Source organism: Mustela nivalis (assembly GCF_964662115.1).
Source record: "Mustela nivalis genome assembly, chromosome: X".
Taxonomy (NCBI): Eukaryota; Metazoa; Chordata; class Mammalia; order Carnivora; family Mustelidae; genus Mustela; species Mustela nivalis.
Genome location: NC_139040.1, coordinates 122,987,370 through 123,001,294, shown reverse-complemented (window position 1 = coordinate 123,001,294; position 13,925 = coordinate 122,987,370). Strand labels below are relative to the sequence as shown.

Here is a 13,925-nt window from a genome sequence, read left to right as displayed (position 1 = left end):
GCTAACACAGATGGTTGACCCCAGCGTAATGAGTGCCCCTAAATTCATCACAGATATTCATAGAAGTTACAAGAATTATCATATAATAATCTCCCATTTACCAATCCAAGTAATCTTAATTCCAGACTCAGCAAAGAGGTCTACTTCCTTCTCTTTTACTAGTAAGTCTAGGTTTGTTTCTCTTCTCCTAATTATTCATTTTGTATTTATTCATTCATTCTTTTATTTGATAACATTCATTGTAAAAGTCACTGATTTCAAATCTGTGGCTTGTGGGCACTCAGGAATTCTAGGTACTAAGCAAAAGGATCCTTTAATCCTTCTGTTCAGCAAGTACAGGCTGCCTAATGAATAAAAATAAGTCTTCCTATATATGGGCCTCGGGCTTCCTATATATGGAGTGCTATTTTTAAATGTCTGCAGGTGTTGTGATTAATAAGATTTAATGAATTCTGGAACACTGAAAAGAAATTAAAAATAAATAAATTAATTAATTAATATGCCACAGATTATCAAATCAGAAGAACTGGCATTGAGAAAGCTTTTCTCTTACTTAAGCATAGTCATAGCCGCTGAACTGAAGCCCTCTCACCCTTGGTTTGAAATTAGTCTGCCTAATAAATTACTAGGGGGGAAGGATGGAGCCTGGACTTGTGAAGCCTGCGTGGAGTTCTAAGAGACTTGTATCGAATAGTGGACGGGGACATAGATTCCTGATTGGACATTTGAGCAGAGACAGATGAGCATGCTTCCTTGCTAAGGTGGTGGGAATGGGGTTTGTTGGCATTTGGAAAAGAATTTATCCTCCTAAGAACTGGAAATAAAGAAGATCCCCAACCAGCAATGTTGTAGAAGCTCTACAAGTGTCTCAATAAAAGTCATTTTGAAAGAAAAAAAAATCACTTAAAACTGTGTTTGAGGGGCGTCTGGGTGGCTCAGTGGTTAAGCCGCTGCCTTCGGCTCAGGTCATGATCTCAGGGTCCTGGGATCGAGTCCCGCATCGGGCTCTCTGCTCAGCAGGGAGCCTGCTTCCTCCTCTCTCTCTCTCTCTGCCTGCCTCTCTGCCTACTTGTGATTTCTCTCTGTCAAATAAATAAATAAAATCTTTAAAAAAAAAAAACTGTGTTTGAAACTAAAGTCCTTTTGCCCTTGTGTAAAATATTATCTCAACCAACTAACACCAGAAACGTAGATAAAATTATAGGATGATTTGGAGATTTTTCTGATGGCATAAAGAGGTCTTCAAACTCATAGTGTTAGGAAACTCTAGTCTAAGTCACTCAGAGTTGGGTCCTCTCACTGTGAGTTAATGTCTGCCAACAGATTTTCCAAATCCTTGAGCAATAGGACCCACTGCTGATCAGTGACTACATTGAATACTGCTGGAAAAGAAGGTGAGACAGATATCTGGGCTGTTAACAAAGGCAAATGAACAAAACCCTCTCACAAGCAAAGAAAAAAAATGCTTTTGCTTATCCAGAGTGATTTGTTCCCTTCCTCTTTTTGAAAAACCCCATAATGCCACAATTTCTTTCCAAACATAAGAAAATAATAGCACCTAGAGGGAACATGGAGGAGAAGTCAGGAGATCGCAGATCACCCAAGCATTCCCCTGTCCTACTTTTGTCTTCCCAGGAGTTCCTCGATGGAGACAGTGACCAGCATCCTCACCTTTCAAACAATCGTCTGCTGCTTCTCACGTTCCTCATCTGCCTGGGATTCAAGCTGTTGGAGGACGGGTGGTCAGCTAGGAGTCCTGCTAGGTCTGCACGTGCATCGTGCCGGTCTCTCCGCAGTTCGCTTAAATAGCCAACATCATCTCTACTTCAGTCAGCCGCAACCCAAGTCCAGGGCTCAGCGTGGGGATGAAAACTGGGGATGCACCTGGGCTCCAGTCCCAAGGTCAACAGATGAGATGTGATGACTAATTCACTTCCGGTGATTTTTTTTTTTTTTTTTTACAAATTCACTGGAAAAACAGTCAAAAGTATCTTTTGCTTCAACTTTGAACAGCAGGGACACATAATTCTCCAAAAATAAATCCTTCTGTATAACAAGCTCCTTTAGGTCAATTACACGTCCACACTCTGTACTTTAGATTTTGGTTCATTAGCTTGCAAAATGCATGTTCTTGGTAACAACCGGGGCGGCAAGGGTGAATCAGAGTATCTTCATGGCTGGATGAAACAAAGAAACAATGAAAATCCTGTGCCCCTGATGCGAAATCAGCAGTATCAGCTTGCTGTGGGAAAAAACACACCTTGGTATAAGGGGGTGGGGAGAAGGTGGAGAAGTGGAAGGAAAGTATGGGGGAAAGAATCAAACCTTATTACCTTCTATTGCCTACAGTGGCTTTGGTGGACATTTTAGAAGGCTAGTTTATTATACTACCAAATTGGCATAATGATGGCCAGCTTCAGCACAGAGCACACACTCTGCACATAATAAGTACCCAATAAATATTTATTAATGCCATCTGACCAATTGGAGACCAATTTAGAAGTCTGCTTCTGTCTTCGTTGCCAGTTTGCCTCTTCCGGATTCCAGCTCTCAGAATTCCTTTAACTAGGCTCAAGACCAAGATTATAGCTGGAATTACTATAAAACTTGCTCGTTTTGCCCGAGTATTATGCTTGGAAAATACTATCTTTCCTGGGGGAAATACACCACAAATAGCTTTGTTTATTTCCCCCTCATGTTTTATTTTTTAAAATATTAATTATAAGGAATATTAAAAAACTGTCTTCATTTAAACATTACTTTATTGTGTGTGTGAGAGAGAGTGAGAGAGGGAGAGAGAGCATAAGCAGGTAAGAAAGGGAGAAGCAGGTTCCCCACTGAGCTGAGCAAGGAGCCCAAAGTGGGGCTCGATCCCAGGATCCTTGGATCATGACCTGAGCTAAGGGCAGATGCTTAATCGATTGAGTCTCTCAGGCGTCCCTTACCTACGCTTCATAATGATATTTTACCACCTACGGTCATAAAAGGAGGGTCACACATTCTCCTGGAACTTGGCAGTCTTATTCATTGCTATTACCGGAGCCATTTTAGTTCTTCCTTGTTTAGGTTTAGGGAAGTCTGCTCCTAAAAGACTAATAAATCAACTCTTAGTACACATCTAAAAATATTGAGAAAGTCCTCTTATGTCCTCTTCCCAACTTTGAAATTCAGCTTTGTGATAATTGTAAATTGCTAATTGGCCATTCCTACACTTTCGAATGCATCTGAATCCTTTGGAAAAGCTTGTTAAGATACAGATTCCTGTGCCTGCCCCCCGAGATCTGACTTAGGAGGGGTTGCCTGAGCATGGGGATTTCTAACAAGCTCTCCCGGTGATGCTGAAGCTGCTGTTCCGCAGGCCACACTTTGAGGAGCGCTATTCTAATGACCCGGATGAGTTAATGAAGCCATTTAAAATGCCCGACATCCTCCTGGAGGATTAGGTATGGGTGCAAGTAATCCTGCCTAGTAAGTGAAGATGGATGGCCATACTTGGGCATCTGAAGACTTCTGCTCTGGTTATACCAGAAATAGTACATTTTGAGGCCAGCCCCAGTATGACAAATGTGTTGTCATTTAGCTGATCACCATGACTCATGCCTACCGATTCTGGGGTTAAGGCAAGCCTGAGAAGTATATGTGCGTCAGGGGGAAATCCTGTCTCTCTACTTTGGGAAATACCAGGTCAAATGACATTTGAGGTCATTCCAGTAAAACGATGGAAAAGGGAGAAATCACCCAAGCAGATCCTGTTCCCATCTATGATAGCAGTTTAAAATACCACGGTCCGAGGGGCATGAGTGAATTTGTCTCCTTGGGAAGCAAAAGGGGTTGACAGAAAACAGGAATGGATGCATTTTCAGTTAATTCACATCAGCTCTTCTGCACACTTGAATCCTGTAGGAGCTTATTGTACAGAAGAGCAGGTTCTCACCAAACCGGGAGGCATTCAAAGGGGAAGAGGTGTCCTTGAGTGTCATCGAGATGCGTTCCCATCCTCTGCAGTCCTCATGCTCTTAATGCTCCATTTATTTGCTGTGCTGTTTATGGGACCAACAGAAAGCATATTCCCTAAGGAAAATACTAAAATTCAATTCAAGGTATGGAGTCTTCCTCTGCTGGGCTTATCTCACATAGCATAACACCCGAGGTGCATTCAAGTTATCACAAATGGTAAGATTTAACTCTTTTTATGACTGAGTAGTAGTCCATTATATATGTAGACTACATCTTCCTTATCCAGTCTGCTGTCGATGGATGCTCAGGTTGTTTCCCTATCTTGGCTATTGTAAATAATGCCACCACAAACATAGAGGTGCCTAGGTCTTTCCATATCACTGTTTCTATTACCTTTGGGTAACTGCCCAGCAGTGGAACAGCTGGATCTGATGGTATTCCTAGTTTTAGTTTTTTGAGGAACCTCCATACTGTTTTCCACAGCGGCCGCACCAATTTACCGTCCCACAAACAGTGCACAAAGGTTCCCTTTTCTCCACATCCTCGCTAACAAACTTGTTATCTCTTGCCTTTTTGGTACTAGCCGTTCTGACAGGTGTGAGGTGATCTTTCATTTGTATTTCCCTCATGATGAATGACATTGGGCATCTTTTCATACCGTATGATTTCATTTACATATGGAATTCAAAAAAAAAAAACCCAACCAAAACAAATGAACAAACAAACCACACAACAACAAAAAAGAAGGGAACAGGCTCATAAATACAGAGAACAAACTGGTAGTTGCCAAAGGGGAGGCGAGGTGGGAATATGGGTGAGATGGGGGAGGGGTTAAGAGGTACAAACTCCCAGTTATAAAAATAAATAAATACCGCATAGGGACTATAGCCAGTCATATTGTAATACACCAATTGTACTGAACATTCTGTAATGCACGGAATGTTGAATCACTGTGTTGTACGCCTGAAACTAATTTAATATTATATGTCAACTATACTTCAATTAAATTGGGGGGAAAAATTTATCAAGGACTTCTGGATCTGGTTAAGTTGGAGTAAACACACATCACCCTGTCCTCCCACTAATCACAACTAAAAACCCTAGATGCAATACAGAAAGTAACTATCTGAGGATGGCAAATAAACACTTGGAAGTATGTTCAACATCATTAGTCACGAAGAAAATGTAAATTAAAACTGCAATATGATATGACTTCACAGCTATCAGAATGGTTTATCTAATCACCTGATAATAGCAGGTGCTGGTGAGAACACAGAGCTCTCCTACATTCCCGACGGCATCAGAGACAGTCATTCGAGAAAACAGCTTCACAGTTTCAGGTAAACAAACTACCAGATAAACTAACATTCCTACGTGATTATCCAAAAGAAATGAAAGCCTACATTTGCACGCAAAGTTGTACATGAATTTTTATAAAAAACTTAAAGCAAAAAAAATATTTTTCAACAGACGAATGAATGAACAACACATTGTGATCCTGGGGCACCTGGGTGGCTCAGTCAGTGAAGCATCTGCCTTCGGCTCAGGTCAGGATCTCACGGTCCTGCGATGGAGCCCCACTTTGGGCTCCATGCTCAGTGGGGAGGCTGCTTCTCCCTCTGCATCTACCCCTCCCCTTGCTCGTGTTCTCTTGCCCCCTCACTCACTCTCTCTCCGGCTCTCAAATAAATACATAAATAAAAACACAAAGTCTGAAAAAAATGAGTTGTGATCCATACAATGGAGTGGTACTCAGTAATAGAAAGGAATAAACTAAGTACATATGAACAACCTAGACGAATCTCAAATCCATTGTGGCAAATGAGAGAAACCGGTCTAAGAATCTGCGTACTGCATAATGCCATTTATAAGACATTCTGAAAAAATAAAACTGTGGAGTGATTAGAGGCTTGTCAGGGAAACAGGTGGGTAAGGGGTTGACTATAAAGGAAGAGCACGAGGGAATTTGGGGGAGTTTTTGTGCTTTAATCCAGAGTGTAGTAGTGGTTACACGATTCCATGCATTTGTCAAAGGTCCTAGAACTTGACACCGAAACAAAAGTGAATTTTACTGTATCAGCTAAAGCTGAGCATACATATAATGTAGGCCTCAGCCATTCTAGTCTTGGTTTATATCCCAAAGAAGTGCACACGTCGGTTCACTAAAACACATGCATGAAAATGTAGTGATACTCTTCTCAACAGTCCCAAACCAAAAAATACCAAAATGTCCATCAAAACAGAATAGATAAAGTGTGCTCTGTCAGTACGATGGAATCTACATGGGAATTAATAAACTGCAACTACACAATAATATGGTCTACTCTCACAAACAAGGTAGAATTATTAAGAAGCCAAATGTAAAAGTGTACATACTAGATGATTTCATTTATATGAAATTCAAAAGCAGGCAAAAGCTAATTAAGGTATTGTAAGTCAGGGTAGCATTTACTCTTGGTGGCCTAATAACTGAAAGTGAAAAAAGACACCCCGTTGGGGTGCTGGTAATGTTCTATTTTTGATCTGGGTGCTGTTGATCTGGGTGCATTCTGTTTGGGAAAATTTATCAGACCGTAACCTTATGTAACTTCAGGATGCTTTACGTATATTTCAATATAATGTGAATGTGGGTAGATTTGTCTAGGGAGAGTTTCCACAGCTTTCAGCAGTTTTGCAAAGGAGTTCCTGCCTCAAAACTAATTACAACCATTGAATCAGAGAACAGAGAGCAGATCTCAAATGGCATGAGGATGGTGGCTTGACCAGTAAACGTTATTCTGGATTTGTACATTGAACTGGTCAGTCTTGCTCTACTTAAAGAAATGGGTGGTCATATGACACTCCCCGCCCCTGGCTACCTGTAAGAAAGCTGTTCTGTGTTTTCCCAGGACTGTAGGCTTTCCCAGGACGAGGCACGTTCACTGCTAAAGTTGGCAAAGTCCTGGACAGACTCAAATAGAAGTGGAAGGGACCCCTGTTCTGCTTCTTTTCAGAAAAGGACAAATCTTCAAAGTCACGTGTCATTGGAGTTGTTGGCCTTTGGGAATCACCTGCTCCCACAGAAGCACCCAGATGTGTTTCACGGGAAAACTGAATGGAATTCCCAACAGTTCCTGTATTTGAAGAAAACAATCTGCATCAGGTCAGCATTAAGAAATTCTCGGGGTTCTGAGGGTGAGGACCATCATAGCAGCTGGCTTTTAACCGACCCACTCTATGATGCCTCCTTGCCCCTTCCATGCAAGGTGCAGGGACCTGGTTTCCTGTGGCTCCCCTGTGGGCTGCAGGATCAGTAGCACTTTCAGGACAAGTGATTAGATGAGTGTCTTTCAGAGTCCTTGCTGGTGGATCAGATTTAACCAAGACGATCATGTGTTTCCGTACAATGAGTTCCAGAATACCCAGGGAGAAGGCCCAAATGGCCTAGAAGCCTTTGAGAGTTTTCAGTGTAAGATGGTTTCTCTCTCTAAGGTTGTGTGGCTATTGATGTTTTCCTTTTTATATTTGGTGAACACCACTTAAAAATATTCAGTATGATGTAATCGAAACTTGTCCACCCCCTTTTCATAGGTGGTAGCTTTGCCTTAGGTAATTGTCAAGCTTTTTGCACTTGTGCTTAACAAATAGCCTCAGCATGGAGTAGAGGAACAGATGAAGTGTCTCGATTCTCCAGACATTGCAGAAACTCAATGCAGGCTAGTGGACAAGATGTCTTACTTTCTAACATGGTTTTAAATCCGCTCCAGAGGAATGCATCTATACATTCATTTTGGTTAGGCGATACAGGGTTCTACTCTAGCTTCTAGAAAAGCCACTGTGATTGGTATGAGAGCTAGAAAAGGGGAAGGGAGAGAGACAGGGCGGGGTCGGGGGGAGAGAAGAGAGAGCAAGAGAGAGAGAGAGAGAAAGAAAGAAAGGAAATGCTCTTGATAACAAGTTTATTAAATGTAGAGGACTTATGAAATTTCTTATATATTCTCTATATAGGGAGATGTAGATATATGACATTTATGTCTATCTGTATCTATATCTATACTATCATTATACATGTATACATGATGATATTTATATGTGTACATTATATCCTTATTTAATCCTCTCAACAAACTTTGAGTGTATTATTTGTTTCATAGAAAGAATCTGAGATTGAGAGAGGAGTAATTTGCCTTAAGCATGCACAGAAAACAGAAGAGAAAGGATTTGAACCCTGTTCTTCTTGAAGCCTAGTGATACCTCAGGGGCTTTGTGACCACTCTGGGCCTGGGAAATAAAGCAGTCAATTTTTATGAAGGAGAACTTGAGCAGTCTCAGGATAATTTTGTTTCAGGTCATCCAAGAGAACTATTAAAAAAATCCCACATTTTAAAGGCAGAAGTTCGTGAGCCTTTAGGTTCACAGCAGTGAAGAATGCCATGTATTTGAGGGAAGAAGAAATAACCCAGCATGAGGGAAATGGAAGGTCTCTACAGGGCAGTCGTCAGGGGGAAATGGATGCTCAGATTGTCGGGGATGAGAGAAGTTCTTGAACCCTAGATGAGGCATGTTGGCTCAGGTGACCCCGAATTCTACCTCAGCATCAAGGGAGGTGACAGAAACCTAAATGAAGCCATTTTTATCATCTGTTCATGGCACAATACACCTGGTGTCCCGAGTTTCAAGTCCTTGAAATGACAGGCTTCTCCGAGATCAGCCAGATGAGTGCTGAGTAAATCCCACTTATGAGGACTGACCTCAGACGAAACAGCTCAGGTCATTTCGGAACACCCTGATGCATTTCTCCTCTATTTTCAATGCATTTGTCATTACTTTCCGTCCTTGGGGTGATCGTGTGAACACAGTTATCTCAGCTCTAAGGCAAGTGGACGGACCGATATGTAAGGCACATAACTAGAGGTGCCTCCACAGGGTGCGGCCCAGAATAAAGATGGCGCCGGCTTGCCGTCTCTTCCGGCCAACAAGGCGCCAATTTCACAGTTTCGGTTCCTGAAACCTATGGCACTTCCTCCTCTCGCCCGACACGCCTTACCCAGCAACTGCTACTTGGCATAATCTTATTGGCTCTTCCCCCTCTGTCCTCACTTCCCTTCTGCTGCTCTATATAAGGTGTGCCCCCGCACAATAAAGTGAGATCCTGCTTCGACAGATCCCCCGAGCCTGGTGTCTTCTGTGGGTGCGTTCCGGGTTCGCGACACTCGCCATCCCGCTCAGCCCCAAGGAGAGGCCTCCGGCTGGCCCGGGCGCCTCCTCCCCTCAGCGGGGAGCCCAACACCCATAGACGGGCATTTGCCTCCTAATCTTAGAAGTTGGTCGTTTAGCTGGTCCGACGTTCCAACATTATCTTTGTGCTTGCACCAAATTATCATCAATCCAGCGTATTTCCCAGGAAATTAAAACTGCTTTCTGGATTCTTGATGAATCCTCACGATATGTGCCTGTGGGACCCACTGTCACATGTCAGGCCCATTTTACATATGGAGGATTTGAGCAGCTTGATCAAAGACAGTCACATCATCACAGGAATGAGAGTCCAGCCCAACCGTGACCCTGAACCTACTGGTTCTGGCTATCCCTCTCCTCTGGACAGAAGGTGGCTCCTCTAAGTTTCTACTCCGGTGCTGGTCTTCGGCTGGTTACTAGGCAACTTGAGCTATCAGCTTGGGCGCAAAACCCCAGAACATCAAAGTCCTAGAAAAACGAGGCAAATCTTCTCATCGTATGCATGTGAAATTGAAGCTAGCATCACGCCATGTCAGGCGGCCCAGGCAGGGAAAAAAATGACAAGCTTCCAAGGGCAACCAAACACTGCATTTTGATGGATCGGGTTCATCTGAGACTGCTAATCATTCCAGGTGTCCTAGAGCACAGAAGAGGAAAACCGAAGACAGCTGCTCTCCCGACAGAGTCTGAGCTTCAGCAAATAAATACTTGCTCCCCAGGAAAAGATGTAAGGAAGATGCTGAGGGGTCAGGATGGAAGAGGGAAGTCATCCGATAACCGGGGCGACTTAATCTTAGCTCTTCTGAGCGGGCATGGTGATTTCAAAACAGGAGAGCAAAAAGGGAAAGGTGGAGAGAGAAAATTACCCCAGCTACTTATTTGCAAAGCATGAAAAAGAATTCCTCCTAAGTGCGAGAGGCTGTGTAGTCATCTAGCATTGTCCCGGTGTGGGTCCTTGTGGGCCTGGGCATGTGAAGCGGGTTTTGTTCCAGAGGACAGAGAAGGGTGTGAGATGGGCTCCTGGGCTTTGCAAACCATAGCAGAGCCGCACGCCTCCCACACAGTCCCGAGACGGAGCGAGGGGAGCAGCGGATTGAGGATCCAGCTGCCAAGCAGAAGATCTGTCTCTGGGTAACGGGGGACATTTTGACCGGAGCTGAAAAGCAAGAAGTTCACATTGTTTTCGTTTTTAAAAAGGTCGCAGCTGTTAGCAAAAATGGTGTGAGTTGCTCGGTCCTCGAGAAGTACTTTGCGCCCTGCCCCGCATGCTCCTTGACCCACGCCTGCCACCAGCCTCCCGGCGAGACCGGGCTCTGTCAGACTGTGTCCCTTCAAAACCTTCTGAATCCACGCAGGATCTGCTCAGGGAGGTGCTCTGTCCCAGCGGCGGCCTCCCATGGGACAGACAGCAGGGGGGATCGCACAGGAAGCAAAACTCCCAGGTAAACACTAGTCAACAGCTCGTGCTCTCTCAGGGAAGAGATGTCACTGTTTTCCTTTCTTCCGAGTTCTAGCTAATGCAATACACTTTAAAAAGAAAAGAATTTACGTGAATCGTGGAAGAAAGTCACATGATAGGAAGGCTTCTTAGAAAACCTAATTGGTGCAATTAAAAAAGTAAATTATTGGATTACAAGGAGAATAATTGAATAATGTACAAGTTACCAGGAAAAATATTTTAAAAACAATTCATTTACTAGTAGAAACCAGATGAAAATGGAAATGGTGGGGGGTCACACAAACATCCTGTTAACAATGGAGCCAAAGCTACAGAATAGATAGGAACAAATTTAACAAAGAAAGTGTAAGATCTATTTGAGAGCTATAAATGTCATTGAGGTTCATAAAACAAGACCCCCCAAAATGTAGAGATATATCATGCTCCTGGAGAGAAAGTCTTAATAGAGTAAATATATTAATCCTTTTCAAATAATACATAAATTTCATGTAATTTCCATCAGAAACACAATGGACTTTTTTTTTTTTTAATTTTTGGACTTTGTTTTTAAATGGAAAATGATGACTTACAAAAATACAAGAAAACAAAGTATGCAAAATTGCCAAGAATGTTTTTGAAAAGGTAGAAAACAAGGAGGGGTTTATCCTCTCTTATTAAAATTAAAAACTACTGTGTTCCAGAATCTTTGTCATAGCGTCTGCTTCTGGGGAGCCCAACATGACACAGTTATGATCAGTCTGTCACTCAACTATATATTAATGGGGATGTCAGAATTCAATTGCAACAGTGAGGTTTTTATCCAGATAAAAGAGCATACAAAGGAAGCGGGTTTAAGGTTTCTAAAGCTTCACGTTACAGCCAGTCGGGTCTCAGGTGGGCTATGGATCCAGAAAGCTGTCCTAGTGATCCGTTTCCCATTGTCTTACGTCTTTGGGCTTTGCTTTTTAAACATTCGCCTTTGTGACCTGGTCCTCTTTCTTGGCGGGATCATTTGGCTTGTTTCTCATCCGGCACAATTCCTTCCTGTTTTGCTTGTAATTCTGTTGCTTGGCACCCCTCCCAGTGCTTTGTTCTGGCTTGGCCACCTTTATGCTCCACTTGGCTTGGGCCCAAGATCCAGCCCTTTTTCTCCCTTGCTCCATCCTTGCAGGTGGTCCCAGAATTCCAGATTTAGTCATAGCCTCATTTGCAATTATACTATCCCCTCCCCGGAGAACACTCCCTCCAGTGGATTGTGACAAGTGGCTAGGCTCTGAATGATCTGGAGTCTGCGGCCATGTCTCATTTATCTGCTAGGCATTGAGACTGTGCTTGTATTAGTTTGTTAGGGCTGCTGCAACAAAGTACCATAGTCTAAGGGGCTTTAACCACGAAAGTGTATTTCCCTGCTGTTCTGAAACCCAGAAGTCCAAGATCAAGGTGTCAGCAGGGCGGGTTTGTGCTGAGGGCCTCTGTCCTTGGCTTGTAGATGGTCATCTTCTCCCTGTGTCTTCACATTGTCTTTCCTTTGTGCATGTCCGTGCCCTAATCTCCTCTTCTTACAAGAACACCAGTCCTTCTGGACGACGGCCAACCCCAATGATCTCACTCAACCTGAATTCCTTAATTACCTCTTTAAAAACCTCGTTTCCAATACAGTCACATTCTGAGATACTAGGGAGCAGGACTTCACCATATGAATTTTCTGGGGACACAATTCTGCTCCTAACAATAGTCAAGCAATCTGGGTTCAAATATGCATTCACCTCCTCCTGGCTGAGGGATTTTTGAGTAAGTTCTTTTATTTCTTTGGGCCTCAGTTACCCTCTCCATAAAATGGAGAAAGTAAGTATCTGTCTCATAGGACTATGTGAGGATTAAATTAAATAATATATGTAAAGTGTCTGATTCACAGTAAACACTCAGTTAAGGTTAGGTCTTTTTTGTATCTTTGGGGCCCCCTCACCAACACCGAATTCACTATGAATACACGTAAGATTTTGTATACATAAAAATATGCAAATGTGAGATTTTTTATTCAGTTGTTCATTTGCCCAACAAGTATTTATTGAGCACATGTCATATATAGTAGATTCTCATTATTTGCAGCAATGATGTTCTATAAAGTCACCATGAATACTGACTTAGCAAATACTGAAACATCGCTCCTAGGAAAATACAGGGTTAGGTTCCTGAGAGTCTCTGACCATAACATTTTTGTTAACTGACCAATACATAACTTTGTCTTGTGTATATTTCTGTTTCAGTATATATTGTTGGTTCGCTCATATTGAACTCATGGCCAGTATCACTATAACTCATGCCTGAACAAAGCTAATCAAACACAGGTATCTTCTCCATAAAGCACACCAGAGCCTTCTTGCATTTGGCAACACGAGACAATACCCCATCATTATACTTGGAAGCCATTTTAAACAGGGAAATCACCCATAAAAAGCACAACAATTTTAAGGATGTGGCACTAAGTTGGTTGGGAAACGTACACTTGTTTACAATGTGAGAGCTAAAAACCAAGTAGGTGAAATTTTGTCTTATTTAACCCCACCTGGAAGCACACGTGTGCTTTGGGAGACTATGGAACCTGCAAATAATGAGTATGAACTGTAGGTCAGGCACTGTGTTAGGTTCTCGGGCACTACTGTGTAGCAGAGGACAGAAAGTTAGGGCGGCCAAAGAGGGGTTAACAAATGACCTGCTGACTTAAGGAGTTTGTAGGAATGTTCGGATTCTCTGAATCCTCCGGGAAGGAAGAAGATTCCAAGCATCGGCCTTCCGAAGAAGCTTTACCATCACTCCATTTGCTGAATGATAAGGATCTTTTTCCAGAGGGTTCCACAATCAGGGTAAGACTTTACGGTAGTCCAAGTTGAGTTACATAATGTGTCAACCTTCCCCTGTGGGTCCTGTGTATCCTGGGAAATGGTGTACTTGACTAACATAGGACTTGCATTCTTCCTCTTATTCAAACAGTTCCTGGCTGTAAGGCTTTCCTTCTCCAGTGTGGCTGTGGCTCACCTCCTCTCAGTGCTCTTTGCAGTGCCAACAGCCCACATTCTGCAAGGAGGCAATCGAGGGTGGGGGGAGCCACCTCTCTGATCTTGACTTTACATGGCATTTTTCTACTCCCCCTCTGCCACTGAGCTTTAAAACAAGGATTCTAAACTTCGGCTATTGTATGAGCCAATTGGGTGGGGGAGCTTTTCAAAAAACATACATGCCAGCCTCCTGACCAATCAAATGGGCTCTGGAGGTGGGGCACAGACAGCCCTATTTTCTAAAGCTCCCAGATAGA

General features: G+C 42.9%; 1 protein-coding gene across 1 annotated transcript in view; it reads right to left on the bottom strand.

Moving 5' to 3' along the window:
• Positions 1-2,057: 2,057 nt before the first annotated feature.
• The window catches only part of FANCB (FA complementation group B), a 366,354-nt gene continuing 354,486 nt past the window's right edge, over positions 2,058-13,925 (bottom strand). Inside the window, exon 14 of the mRNA XM_082717012.1 lies at positions 2,058-2,177. The gene's annotated coding sequence lies outside the window, so the exon portion shown is untranslated. The remainder of the gene's footprint in view (positions 2,178-13,925) is intronic.